This window comes from Scyliorhinus torazame, chromosome 16 (assembly GCF_047496885.1).
Source record: "Scyliorhinus torazame isolate Kashiwa2021f chromosome 16, sScyTor2.1, whole genome shotgun sequence".
NCBI lineage: Eukaryota > Metazoa > Chordata > Chondrichthyes > Carcharhiniformes > Scyliorhinidae > Scyliorhinus > Scyliorhinus torazame.
This window is the reverse complement of record NC_092722.1, coordinates 18,972,666-18,995,866: the sequence shown is the minus strand read 5'-3', so window position 1 is coordinate 18,995,866 and position 23,201 is coordinate 18,972,666. Positions and strand designations below refer to the sequence as shown.

The 23,201-nt window shown below is 44.3% G+C and overlaps 1 long non-coding RNA gene and 1 pseudogene across 1 annotated transcript in view; both read right to left on the bottom strand.

Moving 5' to 3' along the window:
* Positions 1-23,201, bottom strand: part of LOC140392615 (uncharacterized) — a 135,739-nt gene that overhangs the window by 81,886 nt on the left and 30,652 nt on the right. The gene's annotated exons all lie outside the window — the stretch shown is intronic.
* On the bottom strand, positions 3,756-3,961 carry LOC140393409 (U2 spliceosomal RNA; annotated as a pseudogene).

Genomic DNA, 23,201 nt, shown 5'->3' with positions numbered 1-23,201 from the left:
GCAATTGACTTGTCTCATTACACAAGATATAAACTAGTTTAGTTAGAGCATGGGAATTCTATTCTCCAAAAGGGCAAAGCTGTGCAGCAAGAGTTGTGTCAGAACTATAATGAAGCAGCTCACATCAGTAACAACTTCAGGAGAATGTAAAGACATGCAGCAGGTGAACATATGTGAAGCATCTCTCAAAAATGTTACTGTTGATGATGTTAGATGTCCAGCGTGAAAAACACACCAAAATCAGTTTTTCATGAGCTTAGAAACAGCCCAGGACCATGGTTGAACTGTCACTGCACATGTTCAATCTAAAAATTAAAATAAAGCATTCAGGTTCAATGTAAACCCAGAAGAGCAGTGCAACAATGCAATGAATCTACTCTTCATTATGCTTCAAATATAGATAACGCAAGGATAAAGACAAGTATTAAATGAAGTATGAGTTGAAGTACAGTAATAATTATGAAAAGCATCTTTCCTGTAAAAATTATCAGAACCTTCTTTGTACGTATTAAATAAGCCTTCATCGAATGTTGTTTACTTATAATTCAGTTTTAATTTGCATGCTGCACAAATTGGTGAAAACTTTCACAAGTAGACTGGCATTTCCTCTTCTCAATTTATGTATAATTAGTTGAGAACTATCAATAACCTGGAATTTTAGAGAAAGAGAGGATGCCTGTTGAGGCTTGCCTTGGTCTGAAAGTGATAGGTGAAAACTCTAATTACCAGGGAATATGAAGAAGTGAAAATGAAAAGCAGTAAGTGACGCTGGTTCTAATACGTTTGCAGCTATCACAATCCATAGTGCCAACGATTACTGAATGTTGCTCTTCCCTTTTACAAATATAATTGGTATCTGGAGCTAACAACAGATTCAAATTGCTTCCAAATTTCAGCTTTTGTTTTCTAAATGTAATCTTGTTGAATGTTATTCCTAAAATTTCTTATAATAAAAAATGACCACCCACAGACTTCTGAATTACAGCCATGAGTGGAAAATCCTTGGAAATTAGATTAGGTGGGGCACTACAATTGGCATTAGACTCCCGAGACTAATGGGTTCACTGTACAAAGGAAATAAAGATTTATATTAATATAGCACCTTTCATGACCTCAGGACATCCCTAAATTATTTACATCCAATTAATTATGTACTTTTGTGTAGTCAGTGTTGTAATGTAGTGAACCCAACGAAAAATCGGTCCAATAGATGTTGGGTGAGAACAGGAACGGACATTGCTGTCAGATTCTCTAGTTGAATAGTCTGCCTATACACGGTGTTTGCACAAGTGCACAAAAAGAAAAGGTGATTTGGGAAGATTATTTAAGTGTTTACAGCCCAACAAATACGTCTGCCTATTTCAAAACCAACAACAATGCCTCAAGGTTCTCATTTAATTAACTACTCGATGTTCCCTTATGAGAAACATGTACATTAGACTAGTTCATTGATCAATCTACCAGGCCTGCAAGCCTGTCTGCAGAACCTTACAAGTGTAAGTTTGCTGACTGCGGTTTTAGTCCAATGGGAATATACAGTTGCATCTATTAAGCCTATGATGTTTTAGTCTACTGGGTTTGAGCTGGTGGAGCTGAACTCTACTTAGATCAGCGATTTCAATCCAGTAGGCCTGTGGGATTTCAGTCTTCAGGGCTTGTGGGGTTTGAGTGAATACTACTAGTGGGGTTTCAGTCTACAGGGCCTGTAGGGTGTTCAGTCTTCTTTTCCGGTATATGTTCCATATTCCTTTGCATTACAGGTAGAGTATCCTTTATCTGTAAATCGGAAAAGCAAACATATGCAAAAACAGCATTTTTTTGAACCTCATTGACCATTAGTGCGAGAAGTCTCTGACCCGAGCCAACAATACCCAAGCTGACATTAACCTCACGAAATGCACTGTATCCATCAAGTGGACATATACCATTACATCACTCAAAGGTCTGTTTATCCCTATTACAAGAGGAGAGGGTAATTAACAACTTAGACCATATGACCGTAAAACATAGGTATAGGGCAGAATTAAGCCACTCGGCCCATCGAGTCTGCTCCGCCATTCAATCATGGCTGATATTTTTCTCATCCTCATTCGTCTGCCTTCACCCCCATAACTCTTGATCCCCTTATTAATCAAAAACCTATCTATCTCTGTCTTAAAGACACTCAAGTGATTTGGCCTCAACAGCCTTCAGCCGCAAAGAGTTCCACAGATTCACCATCCTCTGGCTGAAGAAATTCCTCCTCATCTCCATTTTAAAGGATTGTCTCTTCAGTCTGAGGATGTGCCCTCTGGTTCTAGTTTTTCTTACAAGTGGAAAGATCATCTCCATGTCCACCCAATCCAGGCCTCGCAGTATCCTGTAAGTTTCAATAAGATCCCCCTTCATCCTTCCAAACTCCAACAAGTATGACAAGCTCTTCATTCCAGGGATCATTCTTGTGAACCTTCTCTGGACCCTTTCCAAGGCCAGCACATCTAGCCTTAGCTAAGGGGCCCAAAACCACTCAAATACTCCAAATGGGGTTTGACCAGAGCCTTATACAGCCTCAGAAGTACATCCCTGCTCTTGTATACTGCCCTCTAAACATGAATGCTAACATTGCATTTGCTTTCCTAACTGCCGACTGAACCTGCACGTTAACCTTAAGAGAATAGTGAACAAGGACTCCCAAGTCCCTTTGTGTTTCTGATTTCCTATGCATTTCCCATTTATAAAATAGTCTATGCCTCCATTCTTCTTTCCAAAGTGCATAACCTCACACTTTTCCACATTGTATTCCATCTGCCACTTCTTTGCCCACTCTCCCATCCTGTCCAAGTCATTCTGCAGCCCCATTCTTCCTCAATACTACCTGTCCCTCTGCATATTTTTCTATCATCTGCAAACTTAACAGTGACTTTAGTTCCGTCTTCTGGTGGTCCCAGCACCGACCTCTGAGGCACACCACTAGTCACTGGCTGCCATCCTGAAAAAGATCCCTTTATCCCCACTCTCTGCCTTCTGCCAGTCAGCCAATCCTCTCTCCATACCAGTATCCTACCCTTAACACCATGGGCTCTTAACTTATTTACCTTATTTAACAGCCTCCTATGCATCACCTTGTCAATAGGGACTCTAAATAAATCATGTCCATTGGTTCTCCTTTGTCCAATTTCTTTGTTACCTCCTCAAAGAACTTTTAAAAAACTTAAAATATCTATTGCAGCACAATTTCAACTAACACAAGACACCACAAGATTTACAAAGCCTCAAGATACAGTTGTGAAATGATAAAAGAGGGCCTCCCTATCTGATTTGTGCAGTGCCTAAAACTAGAAACAAGAGAACAAGACAAGTGTGACGAATGCAGGATTTTAGATATATTGGATTATAAACATTTAGCAATTTAAGTGTTAAACACCTGGGGTTGGAGTGTGTTTGACTGCAGTGGTCATGTTGTTAAAGGAATCTTGTTTTGCAAGACCATAAAGCTTTTAGGAGCCAGAAGTGAAACTGACCAGAGTGCAAAGTCTGGGCTAATGCACTATTGCTTGACGAGAGGGGAGTCGATGGGGAGTTAATGTGTTTTCAGCCTGGGGATATGATGTCATTGCTAGATTGAGCTACAGTATTCAGACATTTTGAGAAAAAAATAGAGTTGAATTCTGATCCTACTTGTGGCTACTCTTTAGACCACAAGTAAAGTATTTTGCTCTCACCATAGGATAGTAAACAATAAACGATAAATAGTATTTAACTTTTTTTTCTTTTCTTTTTATTACTTTTTCTGAGTTACAAAGCCAGGGCTCAGAGTTTGGACAGGGGTGAATCCCTAATCCAGCTCCTTGCCTGCTCCGAAAACCAATTCAAATTCAAATTGAATCCAATTTATGGTCCCCACAAGAGAGACATACCAGATTTGAGCCAAAAGGCAGAGCAGATACTACACTTGACCTTAGCCAAAAGGCCGAGAAGCGATGATAAATAGTATTTAAAGCAGTGTAGACTTGTCGGAGGAAGGAAGAAACTGAAACAAGCCAGTTAAAACAGCTTTTTGAAGACATCCAACTAGAGTCTGCAGGAGTTCTAACAGGAGCCAAATCTGTTCTGGAAAAAATATTACTCTGTGCCATTGGGATATAGGAGCTCTTGAGAGCTGTATGTTTTTTTTCTTGTTGTTTAATTGGGAATCGAAATAGAAATTAAGGGTATTGTATTTACTGTATTTAGTAGTATTGTTTAAGGGTTATTGTAAGCTATTTCCAGGTGTTATATTAAAGAGTTTAACACTGTGTTAATAAAAAAAGTTTTGTTTAAAAATACCAAATCCCTATTTCTTTGTGAAATCACTCCTGGAGTGAAGTTTTCTTTCTGCAGCTTTACAAAATAAACTGGTTTTGGTCCAGTATCCTAACCACTGTTGGGGTCTGGTCTTGGATCGTAATACAAGAAATAAAGAGTGCTAAACAGAGAAGAAGCAGGCAGAGATGTAATTATGCACTCCCCATTTAGTCATTTTATGGAAAGTATTTCGTCTACATTAGGCTGTAGATCACTTCCCATATTTATTTCATAGAATTTACAGTGCAGGAGGCCATTCAGCCCATCGAGTCTGCACTGGCCCTTGGAAAGAGCACCCTACCCAAGCCCTCACCTCCACCCTCCCCGTAACCCAACCCAATCTTTTTGGACACAAGGCAATTTTGCGAGGCCAATCCACCTAATGTGCACATCTTTGGACTGTGGGAGGAAACCGGAGTACCCGGAGGAAACCCACGCAGACACGGGGAGAATGTGCAGACTCCGCACAGACAGTGACCCAAGCCGGGAATCGAACCTGGTTGCTATAGTTTACTTGGAAACCTAATAAACATGTTCTGACTTATTTCATTCAGTTTCACAGCTTTTGCTCATAACAATTAGGGGTTCAGAACTGCTTAAAACCAACAAGCCAAATTTGAAGTGTTTATCTCATCTCCTATCAGTCACCTCTTCAGTGTGCTTCCAGGTCATAAGATGACAGGGAGCTTAAGCAATTGAAGGACAAAAGGATAGTGGCAGCACCCCAGGGATTTTATGCACTTCTGCAGAAATATCATTTTGTAGTGGCACACCAGCTGCATATTGATGGAAATGACCTTGCAATTGATGACTACTCATATTTGATATGTGGGATGCCCAGGTTATCAGCTGTGTGCAGCCAATGACACCCTGAACCTGTGGCATTCTAGCCAGAGATGCAAACCTGAGCGCTTACCTATTTTGATTGGAATCATAAAAGACAAAATTCACATAATTGCGGATCCTGGAAAACAACCCATCATTCACCTGCCTTACGCATTCATAGGTTGCCGACTGGGAGATCCTGCATATATCTCCAGCAGAGCCGTAGAAGGACCCAGTAACACCACCTTACCTTTTTGGACACCAAGGGCAATTTAGCATGGCCAATCCACCTAACCTGCACTGTGGGAATGTGGGAGGAAACCGGAGCACCCAGAGGAAACCCACGCAGGCACAAGCAGAACGTGCAGACTCCATACAGACAGTGAGCCAAGCCGGGAATCGAACCTGAGACCCTGGCACTGTGAAGCAGCAGTGCTAACCACTGTGCAACCGTGCCGCCATTACAGGTTTCTCACCTTTAAAAGAAAAATCAGCTCTTCTGTTCTTTTGACCAGTGAATAACTTCACATTTCCCTACATTTTTATCCATTTCCCATTTGTTGTCCACTCACATAACCTGCCTATATCCCTTTGCAGCCTCTGTGTTCTTCCCAGAGCTAACCTTTCCATCGAGCTTTGTATCATTCACAAACTTAGATACATTACTCTGTCTCTCCATTTATAGGTGCTAGTCATATTGCCTCTTTTCCGAGGTCCAAGGCAGCCAAAGTGCCACCTATCTTGATGTGACCCAGAAAACTTGTGTGTTGAAAGTAGAGTCTCAGCAAATGTACTGTGAACAAATCCTATTATACTATGATAACAATGCAGTTGTGAGAACTGGGCATTTATTGAAGTTTCATTGAGGTTGAATGAATCCCTTCAATTATCATTGTGCTTTTGTCTCGTGTTCACAGGAGAGTATTGGGAATCTCACAAAGCCTGTGGACGTACCATTACATGTGAAAGTCAGCTGAAATATCACCCCGATGAGTGATGTTTAAACAGCAACCTGGCTCTCTTGAGGGGGTTTGAATGCAGGGAGCCCAATACATTCCAGTTAAATACCGAAGTCAATGTCGTGTTAGGTACACTGGTCTAACACTGGCTGCAATTGGATGCAGCTTAGATCAAAAAGATACTCCAGACCTTGAAGTTAGTTCAATCAGGTTTATTGAACTAATAGCACAGTTCTCTGTGAGTTCGACTTTTTGCTAACTTAAGTGTGGTTACTCTGTCTGACTGAACCAAACTAGTTCTTAGCCACATGGTGGAGGTGTGAGATTGTAACAACACCCTTGACTGACTCTCTTGATGTTCATCAGTGGAAAGAGGCGGAGTGTGAGTGCCTCGTGTATTTTATAGTCAGATCCCACCCGAGTGTCCTGCCTGCCTATTGGTCATGTCCTGTTCTCTGTGTCCATTAGCTGCTTGTCTGTATATCATTATGTGTGTGTCTGCATATCATGACAGTCAACAGGTTAGAATTGGCTCCCCATACGCTTTCATTTTCCCCAGTTGTCATTCCTCATCTCCAACCGAACCCTAGGTGCTCCTGGAGACCTCCAACTGAACCCTAGGTGCTCCTGGAGGTTATGATTATCTCTCCTCCGCCCCCCCCCCCCCCTCCCAAAACACCACCACCCATGTCCAATCACCAACAGGCAGTTTAACAGTCAGGACAGAATTACTTTTGGATCTCATAAAGCAGCAAGCGCCAACTTGCCTAAGTTAGAAACGCTCTAGAATTTTAACATAGAATTCAGGTTGACATATCAGTGTAGTATTGAGGGAGTGCTACATTGTCAGAGGTGCTGTTCTTCAGATGGAATATCAAATGATGATCCTATCTATTCTGGTAAATGGTAGAAGGTTCCCTGGTGCTATTTGAAGTGCATCCTCTCCAGCAAGAAACATATTCTACCCTGTACGACTGTCCAGCCTCTTCATCATCATAGATGTAACTCTTCAACTTGTTCCTTACCCCATGTGTAACTCTCTCCAGCCTGAACATTGGCCATAAGTAACTCTTCCCAGCCTTTCCACAAGTGAGGAAAAGTTCAGACAGTTATTTGATGCTGACCACCTACAGACTTTACGATCAGGTACGATTTGGGTTAACAGGAATGAAGAAAGGGATGACAGCTCGACTGTTTGGCAGAACTGAGAGTACAATACAGTGGAAGGAGAAAATTACATGTGGAAGAAATTTCTAGAAAACATCAGTGGGCTCAGCAAATAATAAAGCCCTTGAGCTACTGAATAATGGTACAATGCGACAGTTTTTGATGAATAGAGGAAAGCATTGAAGAGCCTTAATGGCCTCAACAGCCTATGCAGATACTCAGTAAGAAAAACTGAAAACTCTGGAAATACTCAGTAGGTTGGGCAGCATCTGTGGAAAGAAACGGAGTTAGCATTTCAGGTCAATGAAAGATCATCAACCTGAAACGTTAACTCTGTTTCTCGTCTTTAGGTACTTGTAGGTGCGGGACTTCCTCTGCAGGCAGGTCTCAACTTACTGCTCCTACCACCAAAGGGCATACAGGACAGGGTAGTCTCTCGAGTGTGGGTGGGAGAAGGGAGGGTTTCTGACATTTACAAGGAACTCATGGGGTCAGAGGAGACGCACACCGAGGAGTTGAAACGCAAGTGGGAAAAGGAGTTAGGAGGAGAGATAGAGGATGGTCTCTGAGCAGGTTCTTTGGGGTAGAAGATAGGTGTGCAAGGTGTGCGGGAGGGTCAGCGAACAATGTCCATATGTTCTGGGCATGCCAGAAGCGTAGGGGATTCTGGCAGGGGTTTGCGGAGGTCATGTCCAAGGTGTTAAAAACAAGGGTGGCACCGAGTCCATCCAGAGGTGGTAATTTCTGGAGTGCCGGAAGACCCAGGAATCCAGGAGGAGAAAGAGGCAGACGTTCTAGCCTTTGCTTCCCTGGTATTAGCTTGGAGGGACCCAAAGCCCCGGACGAAGGAGACCTGGCTAACTGACATGGCTAGCTTTCTCTGTCTGGAGAAAATCAAGTTTGCTTTGAGAGGGTCACTGTTCGGGTTCGCCCGGAGGTGACAGCTGTTCGTCGACTTCTTTGCGGAAAATTAACCATCAGCAGAAGGGGGAGGGGGAGGGTTAGATTCGTTAGAGTAGGGGTTAGTAAAGGTGGGAGCTGTAAGGGAGGAAGATGGCTTTTGCACTATGTTTATAAATCCACGTACATTGTGTATTTTGCTGTTATAAAACCATAAATACCTCAATAAAATGTTTATTAAAAAATCTATGTTTCTCGTCACAGATTCTGCGAATCGGCTGAGTATTTCCAGCACTTTCCACCTTTATTTCAGATTTTCAGCGTCTGCAGTATCTGGCTTTTGCGTTTCTACGCAGGACACTGACTCACTCACACACACACACCACGGATGTAAAAGCAACCACTTCCAACATCAATTTGCAGCTAGCTGTGATTATGTTCCACACACCTGCCCAATTACACCATCACATTCCCCAAGTAATTGCCCTCCAGAGAGAGACAGGCTGGGCTAGCACAGCAACATGACAATTAAATAACAGCGATTCCTGTAGGTGATGAGAACAATTGAATTTCCATTTGGACCTAAACCGAGAAACATGTTGTTCCAGAATGCAGCATGTGTTGTGACTTCACATGCTGGGTGTTGATTCATTTAACTCTTTGATTCCAACAATGCACCCACAAACTATCATATAGTGGTCATTTGTCAAAGTTTTCAAAAATATACCTTTTCTGTGATTTTATTCACCCACTTCCCTGAAGAATGTACGGATGACAAAGACCATTCAATCCATGTTAGTTATTATCCACCCCATTACAGGATCTCTCAAAACCTCGACAAGTGTTGGCCTCCTCTACCTTTCTGCAACTGGGGTAATGGGCCTGTTCCAAGGTTTCAGGATATCCTTTGATGGCTCATGCAAGGAGTTATATTTTGTACGCAAGTTTATGGAGTAAACGTGGGTCGGTTATTTCACCGTTGTGTCACAGTTGAGCCCCATCTTGGTCTCACCCAGAATTCACAAATAGCAGAAAATCGGAGTGGAGCCGCAATGCATTTTTATTTGCATCTTAACCTAGTGGCACTGAGTCAATTGTAGCCTCCCGACTCCTAGTCCAGTTGAGGCCAGCTAACCCGGTTTAATCAAGAATTATCTTGTGACCTTCTGCTTCAAATTGTTGGCTTTCACCCACCTTTGATCATAAGACCATAAGACAGAGGAGCAGAATTAGGCCACTCGGCCCATCGAGTCTGCTCCGCCATTCAATCATGGCTGATAATTTCTCATCCCCATTCTCCTGCCTTCTCCCCATAACCCCTGATCCCCTTATTAATCAGTCCATCATTAGAGAGGTTATTTGGTAAGAATTTAGATCCACGAGTGGATGGTAATGCAGGCCAATGTCACAGATATTACTTTTTCTCGTCCACTTGTCGGATTCCCACACTGTGATGCCAAGTCCTAATTCTGGACCTCTACAACAATGCTTTTTCATTCACCAACTTTAGGGAATGAGCAACTGCAGCCTCAGGATCAGTCACAATTCTCTCTGCCTCTGTGGAAGATCCATAGTTGGGGGACAATGGAGATATAGACTAAAGCGGGAAAGGAATGAGAAAATTGAAAACTAAAGTAATATATATATATTTTTAAATTCTACATCTAAATAATCATAGAAAAGTTACAGCACCACCCTGTCCATTCTCACTTGCTGCAACAGCAACTCAGCTAGTCCCACTCCATCGTTCCCTGGAACCCTACAGATATTTCTCCAGGTGCTTTTTAAAATTTCCTTGAAAAATCATGATTGAATCTTCCATCGCAGGTCTTGAGGTATACATTCCCTATCCTAACCATGTATTGATGTCGATGATAGATCTTTCTTCTCATCCATCAGAACAAGAAGTTGAAATGCACTGTGTGTAAGAAACAGGAGTGTGAGAGCACAGGGAGTAGGATTTCCTACTCCGGTCTCTGACTTCGAACTTGAACGCACAACCCACAATGGGATGTTGCATGTTTCCTACATATTTGTTTTGTGACTGCACAATTATAGGAGTACATTATCAATCAGGATACCCAGTTATAACAGTAAGAAGTTTTACAACACCAGGTTAAAGTCCAACAGGTTTGTTTCAATGTCACTAGCTTTCGGAGCGCTGCTCCTTCCTCAGGTGAATGAAGAGGTATGTTCCAGGAACATATATATAGATGGATTCAAAGATGCCAGACAATGCTTGGAATGCGAGCATTAGCAGGTGATTAAATCTTTACAGATCCAGAGATGGGGTAACCCCAGGTTAAAGAAGTGTGAATTGTGTCAAGCCAGGACAGTTGGTAGGATTTCGCAGGCCTGTAAAGATTTAATCACCTGGAACCCTAATGGCAAGTTGCTGGTTTGAAACACTGCAGTTCATCTGGTGTCGGTACACATAGGGTTGTTTGATTGACAGTTCCAGGTTTTTGACCCAGCAACAGTGAAGGAATTGGACGAGAAATTACAGGTGGTGGTGTTCCCATGTGTTTGCTGCTCTTATCCTTCTAGGTGGTAGAGGTTTTGGGGTTGGAGTGTGCTGACGAAGGAGCCTTGTTGAGCTGCCACAGTGCATCCTGTAGATGGTACACATGGAAGCTGCTGTACGCCAGTGGTGAAGAAAGTGAATGTCAAAACGGTGGATGGGGTGCCAACAAAGTGGCTGCTTTGTGCTGGATAGTGCCGAGCCTCTTGAGAGTTTTTGGAGTTGCACTTATCCAGGCAAGTGGAGAATATTGCTTCACACTCCTGACCTGTGCATTCAAGATTGAGGCAAGGCTCTGGAGAGTCAGGAGGAGTTACTCACCATAGAAATCCCAGCCTCTGACCTGCTGTTGTAGTCACAGAATTTGCATGGTTGGCCCAATTCACTTTCTGGTCAATGGTAACCCCCAGGATGTTGACAGTGAGGGATTCAGCAGTCAGCAGTAATAATGGCATTGAATGTCAAGAGAAGATGGTTTTATTCACTCTTGTTGAAGATGGTCATTGTTTGGCACTTGTGTGGCATGAATGTTACAACATTTATCAGCCCACATCTGATTATCCAGCTTTTGTTGCACCCGAAATTGGACTGCTCCGGTATCGGAGGCATTGCAAATGGTATCGAATGCTATGTCTCACTTTTGACCTTATATTGGAGGGAAATTCACCCATGAAGCATCTGAAGATTGTTGGGCCTTGGACACCATCCTTATGAACTCCTGATGTTGGGGGGGCTGTGATGATTGTTCTTCAACAATCAGGTGCTAGGTCTGATTCTAACCAGGAGAATTTTCTCACCGATTCCTATTGACTTCAATGATCAGAGGGATCTTTCCTGCCACTTAGTAAAAGTTGCCTTGGTGTCATGGGCAGTCACTTTGACCTTACCTCTAAGATTCAGCTTTTGTCTATGTTTGGATCAAAACTGTAATGAGGTTTCCCTTTGGGCAGAACCAAAACTGAGCAGCTTATTAATGAATAAGTATCAACAACATTTTCTATCACATTAATGATGATTGTAAGTGGACTGACAGGGTGGTAATTGGCCAGATTTGATTTGTTCTGCTTTCTGTAGTCAGAAAATACCTGGATAATTTGGTGCATTGTTGGATAGATACCAATGTTGTAGCTATAATGAAATAGCTTGGTCAGGGGCACGGTTAGTTTCGAAGCTTTAGCACTACAGCCAGGATATTGTCAGGGACCATAGCCTCTGTTGTACCCAATGTTTTCAGCCATTTCTTAATATCACGTGGAGAGAATCAAATCTGTAATGCTGGGAACATCAGGAGGAGGCCAAGGTGGATTATCCACTAGGTCCTTCTGGCTGAAGATGGATGCAAATACTTAAGGCTCAAATTTAAAATACCCAATTCATTATTTTTCCAATTAAGGGGCAAGTTAGCGTGGCCAATCTACCTACCCTGCACATTTTTGGTTTGTGGGGGCGAAACTCACGCAAACACGGGGAGAATGTGCAAACTCCACACAGACAGTGACCCAGAGCCGGGAGCGAACCTGGGACCTCGGCGCCGTGAGGCTGCAGTGCTAACCACTGCGCCACCGTGCTGCCCTCTAAGGCTCATCTTTTGCACTGATGTGCTGAACACTACCATCATTGGGGATGGGGATGTTTTTCTTCAGTCTCCTCCTCCGGTTAGTCGTTTAATTGTCCAATTGGATAATTAAATTACTGATGATGTAAGCTTGACATCAGGGTCAGATGACTGAGATCGCAAGGGAGCAAGACACAAAACAGTCTGCGAGCAGAGTATAATATGCTTACCATGAGGTCTTGGATGCCAGTAGTTCTAAATTTAATACTGGTTATCTCCAAGTCACTCACTGAACAAGTGAAACCCATTTGAGCCAGAAGGCAACACAAGCAAAGGACAAGCCAAAGCATAGTGGCAGTGCTGAGAGCCACAGTTTAAGAAAACTGAGGCCATAGACTGGTAACTCAAGGGTGAAGATTTAGCAATAACTTCACTTCACAAACAAAAATAGGGCAGCGTGGTTAGCACAGTTGCTTCACAGCTCCAGGGTCTCAGGTTCGATTCCCAGCTTGGGTCACTGTCTGTGCGGAGTTCTCCCCGTGCCTGCGTGGGTTTCCTCCAGGTGCTCCGGTTTCCTCCCACAGTCCAAAGATGTGCAGGTTAGGTGGATTGGCCATGCTAAATTGCTCTTAGCTAAGGTACCCCACTGGTTTACGGGGGTAGGTGGAGGTGTGGGCTTAATTGGGATGCTCTTTCCAAGAGCCAGTGCAGACTCGATGGCTGAATGGCCTCCTTCTGTACTGTAAATCCTATGATTCTATGAAAAATAAGATGCATCTTGGTAGGGACAGTGAGCAAACCATTCATCATGTGCACAGCCATTGAAAAGCCACTACTCATTCCAATACATCAAGAGTCCACAGCAAGGACAACGATGGGTGCTCTGGCACCGACAGTTTGAAAAGGTACCCAACAGCTTTGGGCTTACAACAGGGGGCACAAAAACGAAAGGTCAGTGCTCTTTCATATGCCATTTGGGCCATAGCTGCTGATCCTGGCGAGACAAGGTGTGACAATAAACCAAATCAAATCTCGGCATCCTACACGGAGGTTTTCAGGGCCTTTGATAATTACTTCAGACCCAAGCCGAATCTGGTCATTAAATGGGTGAAATTCAACCAAAGGAGCCAAAGGCCGGGTGAATTCATTGGTTCATTTATCAGCGACCTGTATAGAATGGCCAGTAGTTCGGCTACAGAGCCTAAAAATGAGATTTTTAAAAAAAATTTAAAGTACGCAATTCTTTTTTTCCAAGTAAGGGGTCATTTAGCGTGCCCAATCCACCTACCCTGCACATCTTTGGATTGTGAAGATGAGATCCAAGCAAACACGGGGATAATGTGCAAACACGGATAGTGACCAACTAAAAATGAGAGTCAATGTGCGACCCCATTATAGTCAGTGTGCTCGATGAGGCTTTATTAGACCTCTTGCAAACCAAGGAAAATTAAACATTAAAGAAGGCTTTCTCCGAGGCAAGGCCAGATCTAATGCACAATGTAAAGCAGAAAGCTAGAACGGGCTTCCAAATATATTGAAGTTTAGGAAACTGGAAGCAGAGCATTTCAACCTAACAATTTCCGAGGATAAATCAACAATCCCAATAAACAGTTCTGGTCAGTAGAGTTAGAAGCCCAAGGATACAGAACAGAATTTAAACTGGACACTTGGCTGGGGTCATAGACTTATTGGAAAAATTGGCCGGCTTCAAGAAATAGAAATCCAGGCATCTAAATTCAAGCTACTAGGAGCCAGGAGGCACAGACCTCAAAATGAAGGGTCAGTTCACTCCAACCCTTGGACAAAGACAAATAAATTAACACAACTCTGTATATCTTACAGAACCAGCTCTACTCTACTCAGCAGGCAGCGCATACAGGATTCGGTCATCTGCAAAAGATCAATGCGAAATGAGAGTTGATGGTGGAGCAATATACAGGAATTAATTTCCAAAGTTGTTCCAAGGACTGGAAAAGTGCAAAACTGCAGCAGAAATTGAAGTTAACTCATTACTCAGTGAGCCAGTCTTTGTTGTATAAACACCACCAGGATCACTGAGGGAAATCATGGGCACTGGTGTTTCTTGTTTCCAGAACCCTGCACCCCCCTTCACCACTTTAACTCTTCCCGCCATTCTCACGTGATATTTTTTCCCTTTCAAAATTCACCAATCAATTCACAAAACAATCACAGGACGGTCTGAGTAAAATTAACACCCATTGTTGACATCTGGTTACAAATATATGGAGCATGGGTCATTAATATTAAGAACAGCGATAATATAATGCAGTAGGTAATCCGACTATGACTGTTAAACAAACCAGAGAACACAATTTTACTTTAACAGCAGGCCCAATATTGTTAATTTGTCAGGAAAATATCCCATTAGATATTTATGACACTATGTAGATGATAACACTGATTTCAGTGACGACCTCAGCCTCATTAACATGTTCTGCACATTGTACCATATGAAAACAGTGACAGTAAATTCATACCTGGGGAAAGATTTAGTACTTGCTACCCAGATAAACTGAGCATGATCTTTACCATTCTGTAGAAGTAGAAAAATACTTTCTTCTGCCTGGGTGCATGATATTATTCGACATAACTATTTCATTCAAAGGGTGTAATTGAATTCTATTTTATCAGTAATCTCACAGGGTAGAAGATCAATGACTCGTGAGATGACTGAACAACATGGGTCTTTACTGTCGGTGAGAAGCATTGGAGCCCTCAGGTGTCTCTATATGACAACATTTAATATGTCAGAGGACAAAGACTAAGTGGTTCACAATTTTATATGTTTTCTTGATCAGCTAGTCTGAAGACTCTGATTACTGCTTCACATCACAATATATTTTCAATGTCTACTATACAACACAACTTTATCTCAACACCTTAAAAAAAACTCAAACAGCACCAAGATAGAATGGGATAATAGGTAAGTAGACAAAATACTGAAGTAAATGGAAATGATCCACAAGAATCATGTACAGTGCAAAACAGGTTACTGATTCACTATAAGCCCATTGCGCACTCCTGTCCTCGCAACTTCACCTCACAAAGCCTGTTCACACTATTAGCAGCAGAATAAACAGAACTCCAGCCATGATTCCACCCTTGTTTGCAAGATAGATATGGCTGACAAAGGCCATCTAGCCCAGCTCATCTTATCCATCCAGAATGACACGCACATGTATTAGGAGAAGGAATAGGCAATATAGTGCCTCCAAAGTACTTAATTGGCTGTGAAGTGATTTGAGACATGGTAAAAGGTGCTATTTAAATGTAGGTTTTGTCTTTCTTTGATTACTCCTGCATGTAGTAGGCAGAGTGTCTATAGCAATGGTGAAATTGGAGGCTTGATGTGGAGGTTCCAAGGATAATTAATTGCAGAAAAAAACTGATGCCAAAGAAATGGCTACAAATAAATCACTACATTTACAAAACAATTCAACTCTGTAGCTACTATAACCATGCCATTCAGTCATCTGTGGCACCAATGCACTGTCATACAATTGTGTTGCACACTAAATTTACAGCCTATCCACAGGTTCCATATGACGTTGAGTTACATTTGTACCAAATAAATTTGAATATAGTGTTTTCAATTCTATTTGTTGTTGAAGAACGAGAGAAATAAGCAAATTAGGTGTAAAAATTTAATTAATAAAGAAGAAACTTCAACAGCAGAAAAAGGAGCATGACAGCAAAATCTCAGGAGAAATAATTTCTAGAAGCACTTAAGTCATAAGATTGGATTTCTATAAAGGCACTTTTTGGTAAAAAGCCCTTTATGCTGTTCTCTGGGATTGATGATCAGGAATCCTTACCTCGACTGAAATGTTAGCCCCACAGTGTGACTACCTTCTGCTAGATTTTAAACAGGATGGTGCAGGGCTGGGTGAACCTAAGATGGAATAGAGATCTGCAAATCTATTCTTTAAACAATCTCCTAATGACAAGAATGGATTTAATTACTAGACTTTGCAAGAGTAATATAATGGGCAATAGTGAGTCAACCTCGCTTGGACTCCTGGTTTCAGTTTCTTACACTTATTTTGATGAGGCTCAAGATTCTCAAGTGATCAAGACATCATATCATCAGAATTGTGTCTATCGTAAGGCACAACAAAAATTTAGACTATTTATATGCTGGTTTAAATTCAAAAAGAGAATTTTGAAACGTGTTCAGTATTTAATTTTGTGGTACTAAACCTTAAAAAAGTGAATCCCACTCTCAGCCTCCCTCCCCGCCCCCTCCCACAAACCCCCACAGAACCACTCCCACCCCCCCCCTTGCTCCCCCCCAAACATCCTCACCCCCTCCAAACTCCCTCACATCCACCCTCAACCTCCTACAACCTCCCCCACAATCACCCTCCTCCAATCAGCCCCCACAATCCCACACCCACATCCAATTGTTTTGAAAATTGCTCGCCATTTTTCATTTGTAAAGAGGGAACATTCTTGAGATTTGTTACACTGCCGCTGCTGACCTTTGGGCAGTTTTGTGGTTTTAGGCTTTAAAATAAAATCAGAACCATGAAGCTTCCAGAAGGTTGGAAGCAGCCATGTAACTATTGAAAAAGACCTGATACTGACAGACCAACTGGATTTAAAAAGAACCCCAGCACCTTCAACCTGATAGTTGCAAATGTTTTAAGCTATCTTCAAGGTCTGAAGCTCTGGCTGGACAACTTGAGAACACATAAAATCGAGCCTGATCATTCCCCCTCCACGCCTGCACACCCCCCGCCCCGGAGTGTATATCTGCTGTTCCACATGTCAGGAAATTGCCACAGCATCCGATGAAAGAGTTGGCTGCAGAAGAACAATCTGAAGTAGTACTGACACTAGCTGCCGTTCCCCATTACTACAGAGACTTGTAACAACGCACGACACTGATGTTGAACTTTCAAGCAAGTTTGCAGACCCATGTACCTGGCATGGACTTCTTATAGGCCCAAATTTCTTCCATTGTTGATAACGTAATTCTACTTTTTCCTGCTGATCTCATTCCATTGTGTGCGGCGGGGCAAGTGTGGATATGATAGAAAGTGAAAGCCCCAACCGCAGTCGGGAAGTTTTTCTTTCCTTATATCCAGCAGTGTCTTCAGAGTGTTCTTCATTCTTCTTTTCATCTATCAAGTTCATTCTTGACTCAAATGTGCATCACAGGAGATAACAGAGAATTTCAGTCAATTGTCTTCTTTTACAAGACGTTTGTGGCCCTGAAGGGTTCTCCTTTGAATCAGGTTTTTCTTGATTGGTTTTATGTGCCTTTCCATTTAGGTAATCATAAGAGTCACAGCTCAGAAGCCAGCTGTCATGAAAAGCTGATATCCCACTCCAATGTGTTTGACTTCCCTCCCAACAGGACGATAAGGAACACCATTTGTCCCTTGATGCACGATCAATTACTATTAAAACGAGGTAGTAACATAACTGTCGGCTTTAATAGACTAGAACTGTTCCCCAGCAACTTCGGTACAGAATGAGGGCTGCTGAGATGGCACCGATTCTTATACCCCGCCTGTCGGGGCAGAGCTACATACAAAACAGCCAATGGTAAACTCCTAGGTTTAACCAATGATCTTCAGCCTCTCGGGTACTGCAATACCTGATAATACCACATTCACCCCCTGTTAAAAAGAGTCCGGCGGGGGTGGTGGCCAGTAGTTACAATTGCATTTAACATGGTATGATCAGATATGGAGGTACCATGATACCTCCTTTCAGGGTTGTAAATAAGATTTACAGTCGTGGAAGATATATACATTCAGTGTTTATTTACATTTACAGTTCAGTTATACTGAAGCAATCTGTCGATCTGGTGGCCTGGTCGTCCTCCTGGATCGTCTGAGCCTCGGTGGTGATTCCGATGGGGGTCCGGGCATCTGTGACTTCAGGAGCGTGGCTTCGGCCTCCATGGCAGCTTCGTCTCCCCTAGGCGACGCTGGTGGGGCAAACGGTTGACAAGAGAGGGGGGCGCCTGTAGGGGCCGTCGGTGTGTGGGAGGGCCAAGGCAGGGGCGGCGGGAGGACTGATCCTCCTGTGAGGTGCTGTGGAGTGGGGTGGGTGGGTGGGGGGGGTGTGGTTCGGGTGCGCGTGGGATTCTGGTGGGCGCCAGGTCCCGTGGGGAGACCGTATCTTACCGGCCGTCAGGGAACGCCACATAGGTGTACTGGGGGTTAGCATGCAGCAGGTGGTGGACCCTCTCGACCAACGGGTCCGACTTGTGCGCCCGCACGTGTTTTCGGAGCAGGGTGGGTCTGGGTGTTGCTAGCCAAGTCGGGAGCGAGGTCCCGGAGGAGGACTTCCTGGGGAAAACAAGGAGACGTTCGTGAGGTGTCTGGTTGGTATTTGTGCAGAGCAGTGACCGGCTGGCGTGGCGGGCCTCCGGGGGGACTTCTTGCCAGCGGGAGACTGGGAGGGCCCTGGACCGTGGGGCCAGTAGGATGGTCTTCCAGACCGTTCCGTTCTCCCTCTCTACCTGCCCATTTCCCCGGGGGTTGTAACTTGTCGTCCTGCTTGAGGCGATGCCCCAGTTGAGCAGGAATTGACGCAGTTCGTCACTCATAAAGGAGGACCCCCTATCACTGTGTACGTACATGGGGAAACCGAACAGTGTAAAGATACCCTGGAGAGCCTTGATGATGGTGGTTGCGGTCATGTCCGGGCAGGGGATGGCGAATGGGAACCGGGAGTACTCGTCAATCACGTTCAGGAAGTACGTGTTGCGGTCGGTGGAGGGGAGGGGGCCTTTGAAGTCCATGCTGAGGCGTTCAAAGGGACGGGAAGCCTTTATCAGGTGCAGTTGCGGGTCTTAATAAAGTGAAAAAAGCGAGTGACCCCCAGGTGGCAGAGGTCCTCGTGGAGGGCTCGGAGGCGGTCCACTTGTGCGGTGCCACGGGACAGGGCATCAGGAGGCTTGTTTAGCCTCCCGGGACGATACAAGATCTCGTAGTTGTAGGTGGAGAGTTCTATCCTCCACCGCAAGATCTTGTCGTTTTTTATCTTGCTCCGCTGTGCATTATGAAACATGAACGCCACCGACCGTTGGTCAGTGAGGAGAGTGAATCTCCTGCCAGCCAGTAATGCCTCCAATGTCGCACAGCTTCTACTATGGCTTGTGCATCTTTTTCGACCGAGGAATGGCGAATTTCAGAAGCATGGAGGGTACGGGAGAAGAAGGCCACGGGTCTGCCCGCTTGGTTGAGGGTGGCGGCCAGAGCTACGTCGGACGCATCGCTCTCGACCTGGAGGGACTCATCGATGGCGCGCATCATGGCCTTTGCAATGTCTGCTTTGATGCGGCTGACGGCCTGGTGGGCCTCCATCGACAGGGGGAAGGTCGTGGACTGGATTAGGGGATGGGCTTTGTCTGCGTAGTTAGGGACCCACTGGGCGCAATAATTGAAAAACCCGAGGCAGCGCTTCAGGGCCTTGGGGCAGTGAGGGAGGGGGAACTCAATGAGGGGGCGCACGCGTTCAGGGTCGGGGTCTATAACTCCATTTCGCACTACGTAGCCGGGAATGGCTAGACGGTCGGTGCTAAATACGCATTTATCCTTATTATAAGTTAAGGATCTTAGAGGTCTGGAGAAATTTTCGGAGGTTAGTGTCGTGGTCCTGCTGGTCATGGCCGCAGATGGTGACGTTATCAAAATACGGAAACGTTGCGCGCAAGCTGTACCGGTCAACCATTCGGTCCATCTCGCGTTGGAAGACCGAGACTCCGTTAGTGACACCAAAGGGAACCCTTAAAAAGTGATAGAGCTGCCCATCTGCTTCGAAGGCAGTGTATTTGCGGTCACTTGTACAGAGGGGTAGTTGATGGTAGGCAGACTTGAGATCCACCGTGGAGAAGACCTTATATTGCGCGATCCTGTTTACCAGGTCAGATATGCGGGGGAGAGGGTACGCGTCCAGCTGCGTAAACCTGTTGATGGTCTGACTGTAATCAATGACCATCCTATGTTTCTCCCCGGTCTTTACCACCACTACTTGAGCTCTCCAGGGACTGTTGCTAGCTATGATGACCCCTTCCCTCAGTAGCCTTTGGACCTCTGACCTGATGAAGGTCCGGTCCTGGGCACTGTACCGTCTGCTCCTGGAGGCGACGGGTTTGCAATCCGGGGTGAGGTTCGCAAACAGGGAAGGCAGGTCGACCTTAAGGGTCGCGAGGCCGCAGACAGTAAGGGGGGGAATCGGGCCGCCGAATTTGAAGGTCAGACTTTGCAAGTTACATTGGAAATCCAACCCCAGGAGTGTAGCCACGCAGATGTGCGGCAGGACATAAAGGCGGAAATTGTTGAATTTCCTGCCTTGGACCGTGAGGTTTGCTAGGCAGAACCCCTTTATCTCCACTGAGTGTGAACCGGAGGCCAGGGAGATTCTTTGGTTTACAGGGTGGGTAACAAGTGAACAGCGCCTTACCGTGTTGGGCTGTATAAAGCTCTCCGTGCTCCCAGAGTCGATCAGGCAGGACGTCTCGTGGCCGTTGATGAAGACCGTCGTCGTTGCTGTTGAGAGTGTCCGAGGTCGATTTTGGTCCAGAGTCACCGAGGCCAGATGAAGTAGTTGCGGGTTTTGATTGGGCAGCATATAGTCGGCCGTGCTGGGGACCTGGGGCCCCATCCAAGATGGCGTCTCCCATGGGTCGCACATGGTGGTCGGGGATGGACAAAATGGCAGCGCCCATCCGTCCAGCGTGGTATCCGAGGGACAAGATGGCCGCATTTGTGGGCCACACATGCCCCTAGGATAGGGGGGTGGCGGTGAATGCTGGCCGCCTGGGGCCCGAAGAGAAGGTTGCTGCTGCGGTCCGGAGTCGCCGCTGGAGACCGCGGCCACCGGCATGTAAAGTGCTCTTTCAAAGGGTTGGTGCAGACTCGATGGGCCAAATGGCCTCCTTCGCCACTGTAGGGATTATATGATGTAAGCATGACATCAGGGTCTGATAAACGTAAACTCAAAGGGAGCAAGATATAAAGCAGTCGTTGTTCAGAGTATAATGTACTTCCTATGAGGTCTTGGATTTAAATTGTTCTAAATAAAACTTTCAAGAAACGCTGACTGATATCTTCAAATCACCCAACGGGTAACCTCAATTGAGTCATAAGACAACACAAGTAAAGGGCATTAAGCCAAAGCAACCACCATTGGCATCTTGATATGGCAGGACTACAGAGCTTTGTTGTGATCGGTTTGTTATGGAGGTTTTTATGTCTATATCATGCACTCCTGCTGTTTAGCCTGTTGCATCTTCACCAGGTTGGTTTCTCTCATATTTAGGTATGACTGGTGCTGCTCTTGGCATGATTCCTCATTGAATCAGGGTTCCCCTCCCCCTGGGGTAATGGTAGAGGGAGAGTTATGCCAGTCCAGGAAGTTACGTATTGTAGCTGAATGCAATTCTGCTTCTGATGACCCACACCTCATGAACACCTAATTTTGAGCTGTTAGATCTCTGATTCTATCCCATTTAGCGCAGTACAAAAAGAGTGCCGAACAACATGATGAAGGATGTCCTTAATATGAAAAAGGGACTTTGTCACTCTTACCAGTATTGTCGTGGACTGGTGCATCTGCAACAGATAGAGCGCCAAGGGCAAAATCAAATAGGCTTTTTCCTCAGTCAGTCCTCAGGCCCAATCTGGCAGATATGTCCTTCAGAACCTGGCCAGTTTGGTTAGTAGTGATGTCACCAAGCCACTGCTGGTGATGGACATTTAGGTTCCCCCAACCAGAGTACACGAGTACTTTATTACCCTCAAGAATAATCCACCAGGGCAACATGGTGGCGCAGGTGGTTAGCACGGTTGTCTCATAGCTCCGAGGTTCCATGTTCGATCCCGGCTCTGGGTCACTGTCCATGTGCATTCTCCCCGTGTTTGCGTGGGTTTCGTCCCCACAACCCAACAAGATAGGCAGGGTAGTTCGATTGGCCATGCTAAATTGCCCCTTAATTGGAAAAAATGAATTGGATACTCTAAATTTATTTTAAAAAATAATCCAACAGGGATGTAATTGTCCTTTCCAAACGTCCAGACCTGCGAGATTCTAACAGGACTGACAAGTGAACCCAGTGAATATCAGAGTTTTCTGAGCTTCGAGTTCTAGATCATCAGGACTGGGGGCACAGATTGGACACCTCTGACTTGTAAAACATTAAAATGTTTGTGACTTCCTAGTATTCTTAGATTAGGTCAAGAATAAAATGGTGCGGTATTGCCATCCTTTCTTGGCTATAGCACAACCTGCGCATATTTCTTATAGGAAGCAATCTTTGCATAAAATGAGCTGTTGTTCATTTCAAAACTACTTTTTAAATTGAAAAATAATGCAGATTCTATGTGAAAATAAATTCATGGATTTAATTCAATTTTCACAAAAAATACTCAGTTTAGCACAATGAGTTTTGAGGTTTTGTGTAAAACACAGCATACATTATAGGTATAATAATGCTAATCCCAGTTGTCAGGAAGTTAAATTACTTTCAGTATTATTCGTGCATTTTTGAAAGGCTGCATGGTAACATTCTCATTGTGTCCACAATTTTCTGCCGCCTCTATGTAATCAACTAATGGAACAGAAGTTATATTTTAGCTAACTTCTCTAACCAGCCCTGTTAAACTTTTAGCTTGGGTTCACCTGCTCCCCTCCAAGTTAGACACACACATCTCCCTGGTAACATAGTAACATAACACAACTCTGTCCACTGGGGTCACCTACACACTCTCAGAAGATCAATGTTGCAATTTCAACATCATTTGTGCAAAGGAAAAAGCACCGAAAGAGTTTGCATGTATCTCTCAACCAAGTTTCTGTAACATTGTAATTCCTCTTGACCCCCCTGTTCACAACACTGCACACCAATTTAATGGCATTACATTTTAGGGGCATGTGTCTTCGTAGCATGTTTGTTTAACATTTATAGTTC